Here is an 11,741-nt window from a genome sequence, read left to right as displayed (position 1 = left end):
CTAACTACAGTTGGTTTTTCACATTGGACTAAAAACAGATAAGTTTTCAAACTAAAAATTCACAGTAAGATTCACACAGGGCACACTAAGGGCAAACAGGACAACCTCCACTGACCGAGGGGCCAATATACATAAAATAGAACCACGGAGGGCAAGTCGCGCTGAATATAACTAGCTAGCAAGCTAGTTACATCAACACAGCGCGATCTGCCACAACAGGCAGAACATACAACACAGGGACACTAACACAAGGGGACCATGAACGTAGGCTACCCCGTGCGATATACCGTAGCGTATGTTATACAGTAAAACAATTTTAAAACATAATAAAAACACAATGGTAAAACAGCAGCCAGCAATGTCCTGTAGGGATCAGATCAGGATTAGTGTATGTAGGCACTGTAATAACAACACCTTGGGAGCCAAATGCTTCCCTACTTTTACCACTCATTCACCATGAAGGCTGGTATTATTAGCCAGGCAGCACCGCTCAGTCTATGGCCACCTATAAAACAGACAGCCGTCAGATCTACACCAAGTGTAAGTAGCATGCATGTCCACAGTTTAAAACCTACCTCCAAGACAGCAAGGAAGTTACACATCACACAGAACACACCACATGAACAGCAAAAGGTAAGGCTTTTTTTCTGCTACCACCCATACAGTGTAATTATAGTGGCTCATCTTGACTGATTTATGTGATAGCACAGCAGGTAACAGTTATGTTGTCAGTCCTGCCTACCATGCTAACTAGCTTGTGTGTGCCAGCACATTGTATTAGCAATCCTGCTACACTAGTTTATGGGTGAAACTGCCCCCTCAGTTTGAAAGTTGCTGAAACACAATGTGGACCATATCAGGAGCAGATTGACAAATTGATGAAGGAGAGAGACTTCCTGAAGGAATGCATAGCTGCATGTAAGTTGCATCTGTTATACTTCAGTCATGTATGAGTTATATGTTGCTATATGCTGCCCCTATGTTCATTCCTGAAGTGGCCCTAACTGGGGCACTGTTAGGGCAGCCTAACATTTTTGAAAGTGAGCACACATTTCTGTTGTAGACTTGCCTTTATATGAGCATTGTGTGTATGTTTGTGTCAGGGCTCCGCCCCCTTAGCTGTGGTGTTTTTTTTTTTTCCCTGTCCATGTGCTTTTTGTTTTCCTTGTGTTCCAGCCCTGCCCCGCTCCCCGCATGGTCTCCGCCTGCCTGATTGCCCCATTACCTTCACCTGCCTGCCTGCCCACCTGCATCCCATCTCCTCATCAGCCCAGCCCTATTTCTACCCTGCTTGTTCCTGTCTTGTTCGTCTCAGTGTATCTTTGACTGTTTCGTACCCGCTGGTTTTCTATTCTGCATATTACCGTTTTTGACTTTGCCTGCACATCGACTTCGTTTCTGCCTGCCGCCTTGTCCTGTTGCCTGATCACCTGCCTACCTGGTTCCTGCCCCCGGTTCTGCCCTCGGACTGCCTTCCTGGTATGACCCTGCCTGACCCCGTTTTTGATTTCGCCTGTGTTTTTTGCGCTCTCAGTAAACCCGCTTGGAACCTGAAGCTCCCGTGGTCTGCGACTGAGTCCTTACCTGAGTCGTTACAACCACACACAGTATAGACATTTATCATTGCAAGCATTTGTTAATGTTGAGTTGTATGAAACTTTTTATATAGTGTAAGTAATTGACATCATATATTGTAATGCCTTGAGATTTTATTTATTTATTTTATTTTATTATTTTTTATTTTATTTTTTTTACTCCTTTGTTTTAACAAGATACCCTTAATTTATCCAAAACCTGGTTTAGACCAAACAAAACAAAGCTACGCCTGATGGATATTCCAATAGCCTAATTCCTAACCCTAACCTTGGGTATTGGGTCATGGGTATGGAGTTGCAATAGTCTTTGACTCAGATATTGGCTTAATATCCTTTGAAGATCTTTTTTCAAACTACTCTCATTCTTATGCTGACAAGAACATGCATGTTTACAAACCGCTGCCATATTCTTAACTGTTGACAGACCATATGTACCATATATAGATTTTCAACATGAATTTACCAATCTCGCAACAAACCTAGCCATCATAGGAGGCTAATTGAAGAGGATTTTAGTGTTCATTTCAACAGTGAAACCGGTATGCTAAAAATGGCCTTTACCTCTATTCTTACCTGCATTGGTTTTTCCCACTGAGCTGACGCACATCGGAAACACACGTTAGATCTCATCACCCTCAGAATGGACTTGAAAAACATAACTATTTTTCCACATAATTCCGTTTATTCTGACAATTTTCGGATAACGTTTGTAATTTTCTTTGCTTTTCCCCAACATGCACAGCTGAAAAGGTCCAGTGGTCATGTGTTAAATTCCCTGACAGTTCCAAATTTTATGGGAGCTTCCAAATTTCTTTCCAAAGGAAGAATACCTTCGTGATCTAAGAGTCCAGATGACTTTTTGGGTATTTTAAGTTTAATACTTTAATACCGTTGCTAAATTACCTAATGCCCAGTCTGTGCCTCTAACTGTCTATAATGGTAATGATCTTGTGAACTTTTTTGATACAAAAATTGAACATAAAAGAGGTGAGAGATCCACCCACTCCCTTAACCTTACCCCAGGAACTTCACATGTCCTGACATCTCACCTAAAGTCACTCAATTTCTGTCAGCCTATGCTAAATATTGTTAACACTTTATCTTCAGGCTACATTCCTAAGCCCCTGAAATGAGCAGTAATCAAGCCCCTTATGAGGAAACCAAATATAGGTTTGACGAATCTACAGATCTACTGATTTCAAATCTCCCTTTCATAACATAAATATTGTTAGATCCATAGCTTGACAACTCCTAGCCTACCAGAACTGAAATATTATCTTAGAGACCTTTCAGGCAGGTGTTAGATCTGGTCACAGCACTGAGACAGCTCTTGATAAGGTTGTAAATGATGTACTCCTGTCTACTGACTGTAACGGAGTCTTTATTCTTGTGCTTCTAGACCTGAGTGCCACTTTCAACACTATATCACCAGATCCTCTTGAAAAGACTTGAATGTACTATTGGTCTCAAGGGAAGTGCACTGTCCTGGTTCAAATCATACTTACCTGAAAGATTCCAGTTTGTACAACTAAATAATTATTCTTGTCTCTCAAGTTAATTATGGTGTTCCACAATGCTTGGTTCTTCGACCCTTGCTGTTCTGTCTTTATATGTTGCCAGTTGCTATCTGTAAACATGATACAAACTTTCATTTTTATGCTCATGACATACACCTTTATGTCTCAGTGAAGACCTCCAGGTATCTAAATGTGTCTTACAGACAAAGCTCTGGATATCATCAAACTTTCTACTTATAAATTCAAGCAAAACCAAAATTATAGTCCTAGACCCAAAAATTTTATGTTATAATGGCAAATGTTGTGCTCAATTTTGATGGTCACTTACCAGTTAGGTTAGAGGTGGCTAATGACCCTGAGGTTACAATAAATCTCTCTTCAGCTCCACACAAGAAAATTTCGAGGCCTCTTTCAGCTACAAATTATTGCCGAAATTGGGTCTATTCCGTCTATGAGAGCCCATGCCGATGAAAGCTAATTCATGCATTTATTATCTCTTGATTATACTACTGTAATGCCCTTTTTATGGATGTTGAAATGCCAACTTAAACCCATTGCAGCTTGTTCAAAATGGTGCCACAAGAATCTTAAGAACAAAAAATGTGCTCCCGTTAGTCCAGTTTTAGCATTGCTTCACTGGTTACTGGTTACCAGTTATGTAATGGATTGATTTCAAAGTACTACTCCTTACCTACTTAAGGCTGCAAATGGCCCATTTACCTGCAGGATCTGTTAATTCCTTATAACCCGCTAAGATTACTTCATTCACAGCAGGCTGGCTTGCTGGTGATTCCAAAAGTTGAAAAAAGTAAATCTGGTGGTAGAGCCCTTTCACAAAAAACTCTGCTTTTATGGAACAGACAACCTAATTATGTTTGGCAGTCATGCACAATCTCACATTTATCTTTACAGTAAGTCATGTAGTCATTTGGGTACTGACTACCAGAGCTTTCTCAACAGGCTTCTTGGCAGGTGCATTGCTGAGGGGGGAGAACCATAACTCACTCACCATGCTTGGAAGCCTCTGTTGAAGTGGAATGTGAGCTGATGCTAGCTGATGTATCCAGAGCCAAAAAAGGTTATAAAAATATCTTACTCATCTTGGCAAGCAGGTGTGGTATTTATCTTTGGACACCCCAATCATAGTCCATGGCAGCCACCTCTAGGGCCGCTCAGCCTACAGATGGATGTCCTCCTGCTAGTGAGTAGTCCAGTCCCAGTTACCTTCAACAATTACCACAATGGCCTCCCCCTGGACCGGGCAAAGCAGATTAGCTTTGGCATTGTGAATGTTGAGCCGTTGCTTTACCTCAAGTTTTAAACTGGAGCCACCAGAGCCGCCAAGGGAATGGAACTGTCCGTTCTTTGGAATTGAAATTTGAAATTGAAAATTGAGAGAGAGAGAGTGGGGTGTGTCAGAGACATTAAAAAGGAGGAGACAGCCCGCTTGTTGAAATATAAATGGCATTGGCTGTAATGTTCACAGTTCAACAAACTGTGATGCACTGACTTTATTAAGTACCGGGCATAAGGAAAAAGCTTAATGTAAGATAACGACCATATTTGTTGGATTTCGGTTTTGATTTTTTGATATGTGAAAGTGTTTGACAAGAGATGTGTGAGAAATTTGGTCTTCTTTGATCGATGTTTAGGTACATTAAGCCATGTTAAGCTTGTTTCTTATAATGGCAGAAAAGCCTTAATGTTCCTTATTGCAACAGTAGGCCTATACATTGCTGATCATACACATTGCTGATCACCACCCTAGTGTAGGCTGTAGCTCAAGTAATGTCGTAGAAGGTTAAACATGAATATTTACGTTAAGTTATTCCCAATAGGCTAACTGTAGGCCAGCTGCAGGCAGTGTCTTTATAATGGGTTCCTATGGGGAAAACTTCAATAAAAACATCAGTGTTTATATTAAACCCATGGGGTCGTCGTACTGGTTCTTGAACGTGGTCATGATCAGATACATGTTAGAGAAGTGTAGTCCTGATACGTCTCTGTTTTGGTCCATAATGCTATGTTAAGCTTTTTCCTTATAATGGGGGTCAATGGAGAAGAAATGGCTTAACACAAGATGGTAACCCCTTTCATTGGATTTCAGTTTTGCTTTTTTGATAGGAGATAGTGTTTATGACATGTGAGATGTCAGACAAATTTGGTGATCACTGATCGCTGTTTTGGGACATTAACCCCCGTTAAACTTTTTCCTTATAATAGAGAATGCGAAGTTGACGTCAAGTCGTGTTGAATTTTTGTTTTGTGAGGATCCCGCTGCCTTTCTGTTTGTGAGTTGGAGGCTGTTTTGATTTTCTGTTGTGATTCTGAAAAATGTCGCCATGGTAGGTCAGTGCTGCTGTATCAAGAACTGCCATAGCAGGTCACACCATTGTTCAGGGAGAAAACTGGACAATAGAATACATTTTCTCGTCTTTCCTACATGGAAAAAACACAAAGGGAAGCAGGTTGAGGAGGTGACAAGAAGATGGCGGATGGCGTGGGTAGCTGCAGTAAGAATGAGGTCCAAGATTATTAATAAAAAAGATTTGCTATAATGTGACTGATCAAACTCACTGCATATGACTCAATCAAACATTGCTGAATGTTTTTGAAAGTTTTGTATTTTGTTTGGTTTAATAATCGGGCCAAAAAGAGGAGTGCCACTTTACCATTGTGTGTATGACTGTGCTCTCACAGTTTGCCGGATTGTGAATTAGCAGAGCTTCTAGGGATTTATAACTTTTAAAGTCACACAAAGTGTGTTCACTCAGTCCAAAAACAGGATAATTTACAATGTCCAGGTATGGGAGTGGTGATAGTGCATCGGGGTCTGTAATCCAGTCTTGGGCTGCCAAGTCATATGGATCTAGGTTGTTTATCATTATTAGTTTGTCCAAATACCGTTGCTTGGCATTGCGATTTAATTTCTCCTGGTAGGGTCCCTTTTCTTTCTCTTTCCCCTTCTCCATCTCTTCCATTTTCCATCAGATTTGAACGATTTAAACAACTTTTTAGCCAAACAAAACGTAAGGTATGCAGTTAACCACCGTAGCAGGCACAGGTAAACAGAGCGCGTTCCTCACAAGGTGGTGTCCCCGTCCCAACATGCAACACGGTGTGACGTATCTTCATATTCTCTATTGGTCCATTGATCCCATCTAAGACTATAAAAACCCTTGGATGATATTGCATGCGTTCAGCTTCTGAATGGCTTGGGCAATGCGTTTTTTGCTTCCATTTTCACGTCAAACCATTTTCTTTTAATTTCAGTTACTTTGCGTCCCTCTGCTGACACGGCATTTACAGCATGATGAATATTTTTCCGTTGCTGGGTTTTTGATTTTCCTGTAGCGCCAGTACTGACGCTCTGGAAAATCAAATGTTTACTTTAAGTTTATTTAACAGTACATCGATTTCACTACTGCTGAAGTACTTCTTATTCTTACAGCCTTTTCTCTCCAATTCTTGGGCATGTGCCAAATTATTTGCAGTATTTGCACACGACACAACACCTGCCCTTATATAGTGTTTAGGGGGCGTTACCTATGCTAATAGCAAACAATTGGCCACGTGCCTCCAATTTATGATCAAGTTGGTTTCTTCATTCAGCACACCTGGGTAATAGCAGATTTGCATGGTTATGAACATTTGGTGCATCTGGAGTTGACTTCTCTTATTTTTTCTGTTAACAGAAAATTAAGAGAAAATATAAGAGAAATTTAAGAGAATGTTGCTGCATGAGGCCCAATGTTACATTTAAATTGTTAAATTGCTTGATTAATTGGACTGGGACTCTCGTGTTAAAGTAAGGTTCAAAGCCTCACTAAAAAAATCATCCACCCAAAAACATAGTTCCTCCTCATAAACTATTTTTCCAAGTTAATACTATGGCGTCAAAATAACGCCAGATATATTGAGAAGCAAAATCCAAAATCTGAGAACCAAAACCCAGAATGAGAGAAGCAAAACCCAGAATCCGTAACCAAATCAAACTCTGTAAACGAGAGCCCTGTGATGATATGTTTTCTTGATCCGTTAACCACTTTCGCTTTTCGAATGGTCTTTCTCGGTTACGCTTTTCTCTCTCTCTCTCGCTTTCGGTTCTAAAAAGATTCTCGCTTGAGTTTTGGCATCAATTTGACAGCGGGAGGTGGCACAGCACTTTACATAAACGTCAGCGCGCCAGACTTGCCCAGATATTAGGTTCACAAGATGAACTCCTTCGGTAATAAGAAAAATCAACGAAGTATGTAACGCAAGTAGGATATGTTTCATATATATATATATATATATAGATATTTGCACCCTATTTACTTTATTTTTCTCAAACATTTGTGTGCACTTTGTTTATAAAAACTAGAGAAGATTTTTTTATTTTGTTATGATATTGTTTCTAAACAAAAACTGAATACAAAGTCTAAAGCCGTTTTCACGTATGAACTCCGGACAAAGTGCAGAGAATCAGGTCCGCAACTTGGCCGGAATTGCCCTTTCACACATGTAGCACGCAACAGGAGATTGTCCGTGACAGACGCGTTCTCACCTAAAGGAAATACTCCGCTTTGGTTTAGGCGAGGGTCGGCGTCTGGGTAGAGCGTGCAGGAGGCAGGACATGACGCAAAAAGTACGCTGCAGAAATCGCAGTGGCTGTATTCGAAACTGACTACTGCATACTGTGTACTGCGTACTACACAAGTATATACTGTATGCTGCATGCTATTTTTCAGTGTAGTACTCAGTATGCGACCATTAATAATTACATTTGTAGTACGTTACATTGTCGCTTGAAATCATTGTGAGTTTAGAAACGTCCAGATTTCCTCGTGGTATTTTCCAGTTAGACGCCACTTGCATTCTCACGAGTGAAAAGTATTGACGAGATCACCTAAAGTATTCGCGAGCTGAAGTATTTTCAGTTTTTTTCTTTTCAATATCTTACCTTGCGGTGGCACGGGTACATATTGTGGCACGGAGGAGGAGAAAGCGAACATAGCTATTGTACTTTTGGGTAGCCTATAAAAAATCACACATAGCCATCCAAATGGTGCTACCGGTAAACATAATTTATTATTAATTATACATTTATTATAACAATAAGGCAAGTTTTTGTTGTTCGCTATGTAATGTTAGGTCACCAGTTCACCTATCTCACTATACCTATCACTATTACTTAGCTACAGCTTAGCTAGCTACTAACCAGATAATAAACTACTAACCAACATTATTAATGTTGAGACAAGTTTTGACAGTATAGCTATAGCTAACTATCTCTTTAATTATCATTGAACTCAAAATAGCATGTATTTGGATATATCTGCAATGTCAACGAAACAGTGGAAAGCTATGTACTGGCACACGGAAAAGAGTATGAGGCAGATGTTTGTATTCTTCCGGTTTCACGCCAGTCGCATGATAGAAACGTCATCAACACGCCCACTCACTCGCTGAGAATTCTCCGGAAAATGACCTGCTCTATTCACACATGGGCTCAATCCAACATCAGACAGACTTTGTACTAGGGAGCTGGCAGAACGAAGTCCGTCACATGTCCGGTCCGACTGATTCGGACATTTGCGTTCTCACATACAACTCCTCCGGGTAAGGGCCGGATACGTTCCGGTGTCCAGTGCATGTGTGAAAGGGGCTTAATTGAAAAAGACGAATTTAAGTTTTACAACATGTTCTCCAGTAATAATTTTGTAACTTTAATAACTTTGTTTATTTTTTCAAAAAAGCCAGAGAAGAAGTGCAATGTTATTATATTTTTGTTTTTGAACAAAACCTCTAACTGTGAAGGAAGAATTTGACTTTTTAACATTTGTTCTCTAGTTTTGTGCACTTTGCTCTTTAAAAAAAGTCAGAGAAGTGTAAAAAAGGGAAAAATTGTTTTGTTATTATATAGTTTATTATATAGTTTATAATTTCTGAACAAAAACCTCAGACTGAAGGTGTCAGGGCTCCGCCCCCCCTAGCTGTGGTGTTTTTGTTTTTTCCCTGTCCATGTGCTTTTTGTTTTTCCTTGTGTTCCAGCCCCGCCCCGCTCCCCCGCCTGGTCCCCGCCCTCCTGATTGCCCCATTACCTTCACCTGCCTGCCTGCCCACCTGCATCCCATCTCCTCATCAGCCCAGCCCTATTTCTACCCTGCTTGTTCCTGTCTTGTTTGCCAGTTCGTCTCAGCGTTTTCGTACCTGTTTCGTTCCCGCAGTTTTTTGGATTTCTGTATTCTCCGTGCCTGACTCTGCCTGCCCTTCGTCTTTGTTTTCTGCCTGCCGTTTTGTCCCTTTGCCTGATCGTTTGCCTGCCCGGTTCCTGATCCTGCCTGCTTCTGTTATTGACCCTGTTTTTGTCCGCGGACTGCCTTCCGGTTTTCGACCCTGCCTGCTTTTGGTTTCGCTACTTTCCTGCCGTCATTAATAAACCTGCCTGCAACCTGAAGCTCTCTTGGTCTGCGACTGAGTCCCTGCCTGAGTCCTTACAGAAGGGAAAAGGAATGTAAGTTTTCAATATTGATTTTTCTTTTGTGCAGATTTTATGTTAATAAAAATATTTATTTGCCTAACTTTGCTTAAAATCTGTTCTGGGTTTTAACATGCACATAATTAACAGTGGAAAGCAAAAATCACAAATGCATTTAGTGGTCAGTAAATGTATTCGGATTTAACATATGATGACACACTGCTTGCCCCTACATGAAAGCACATAAGCTGCTTGTTTAGTACAAAGTAGAACAAAGTATCGGTATCGTAACGGTATCGCCAATACTGGCCCTGTATTTACTTGGTGTTGGATCGGTAAAAATTTGCAGTATGGCACAGTATGGCCCTAGTATCCAGAACGGGCTACTCGATTGCATGCTAGATAATGCAGGGATACATTATACAGGGATACATTATACAGGACCTGAAAAACGCAGAATTCATGTCAGTGCAGGCTGATGAAACGACAGATGTTTCTACACACTATCAACTCGTTGTATTGCGTTACATAGACTCAGCTAACATTGTACAGGAAAGACTTTTTTGTTTCAAAGCAATTGATGGAGGTACGACTGCAGAGTCAATCTCCGAAGTGCTTCTGGAACAGTTGAATGTGGTTTGTTCACCGGAGAAGGAGATGGACAGGAATAGGCTAATAGCGCAGAGATTTGATGGGGCTAGTGTAATGCGAGGAGCAACAGGTGGAGTGAGGAGGAAAATTCAGGACATTTATCCCAACACACATTTCATACAATGTTGTGCACATCAGTTGAATTTGTTGATGCAACAGGCTGTCTCCTCGATAACGCCAGTGTGTTGCATTCTCTCTGATATCAGTGGCTTTTCGGCCTATTTCTCACATTCTCCAAAGAGAACTGCCACTTTGGACAAGATTGTAGCAAGGAGGCTACCGCGTGCATCACAGACTCGTTGGAACTTTCGTAGTCGAGCAGTCAGCACAGATTATGAGAAAAAGGATATTTTGCTCAAATACTTCAGCACTATTCAAGCATCTCAAGATTTTGACTCAGCCACAATCAGAGAGGCTAAAGGTTTCTGTCGTATGCTGATGGATAAAGAATTTTTTTTTCCTAGACTTGTTCCACCAGATCTTGCCCCGTGTAGAGGCAAGAGAAATATTGATACTGTGCAAACAGAGTCACAGCAAACTTTGTTGATGCTGTTTCAAAAGTTCATGACTCTGTGCCTTCGATGCTGATGCAGGGTCCAGACGAGGGAACGTTTCAAACTTGCAGCGAATGACATACAAAGGCTTTAAGGCTAAAAACTCAGTTATTTAGTCTGTGCTACTATTAACTGTAGTCTGTATGTAGGAGAACATAGCCACAGAGCTAACAGTGCCAGAAACCTTTCTTACTGTCATACCTCACTTCAGCCACTATTTAAGGCCAGCTGACTGATGGGATGGGCTGGTTTGAGTGCTCTGCCATGACTGTGCACATTTGCTGTTTCTGCCCTTGTGGTTACACTGCTGTGGCTTATAATTGGCAGAGATTCTTATCTATGTTACTGCCTCTGCACTTTCTTGTCTTTTATTGCTGGTAAAAACTGTAGTGACTGTGTTCTACCTGCATGCACGGCCGCCTTAATGCACGGGCTTACCTGGGCTGAAGGCCAGGGGCCTACACAGTTCAGGGGCCTATCATTTTTGGCTCACAATAGCCTATCATGAGCCAAAAAAATCACATAGTTTTGTAACTTGCTGGATTTTCTGTCAATCACTTGATATACACGTTTGTGGCTGCTGATTGATCCAATTTACAAGTGACCCACGTGGGCTCCAACCTATCAGAATGTGTATAGGAATAGTTTTGGGGTTTCTCTCTATGATTGAGAAAATGAGTTGCAAAATGCTAATGCTAAATGCTAAAAATTTCGGGGGAAGAAGTTTGAGAGCGGTGCTCCACAAAAAACTGATTCATAAAAAGAGATTCGGGAAAAGAATTACTGAAAAAATATACCAAGAGCTTACAGGATTCTTAAGACCAGCTGAGTCTACTGAAGATGGCCCACCGGAAAATCAATAACTCACCCACCAGAGGGAGCGGACCGAGGCATGGCCCGCGCGGGGTAGATCGAGCCGAAGAGGAGCAGACAGGTGGAGGTGGGAGGAGGGGGGAGCACACGA

The sequence above is a fragment of the Megalops cyprinoides genome, chromosome 22 (genome assembly GCF_013368585.1).
Source record: "Megalops cyprinoides isolate fMegCyp1 chromosome 22, fMegCyp1.pri, whole genome shotgun sequence".
Taxonomy (NCBI): domain Eukaryota; kingdom Metazoa; phylum Chordata; class Actinopteri; order Elopiformes; family Megalopidae; genus Megalops; species Megalops cyprinoides.
The sequence above is the reverse complement of the archived record's forward strand: the minus strand, read 5'-3'. Positions refer to the sequence as shown.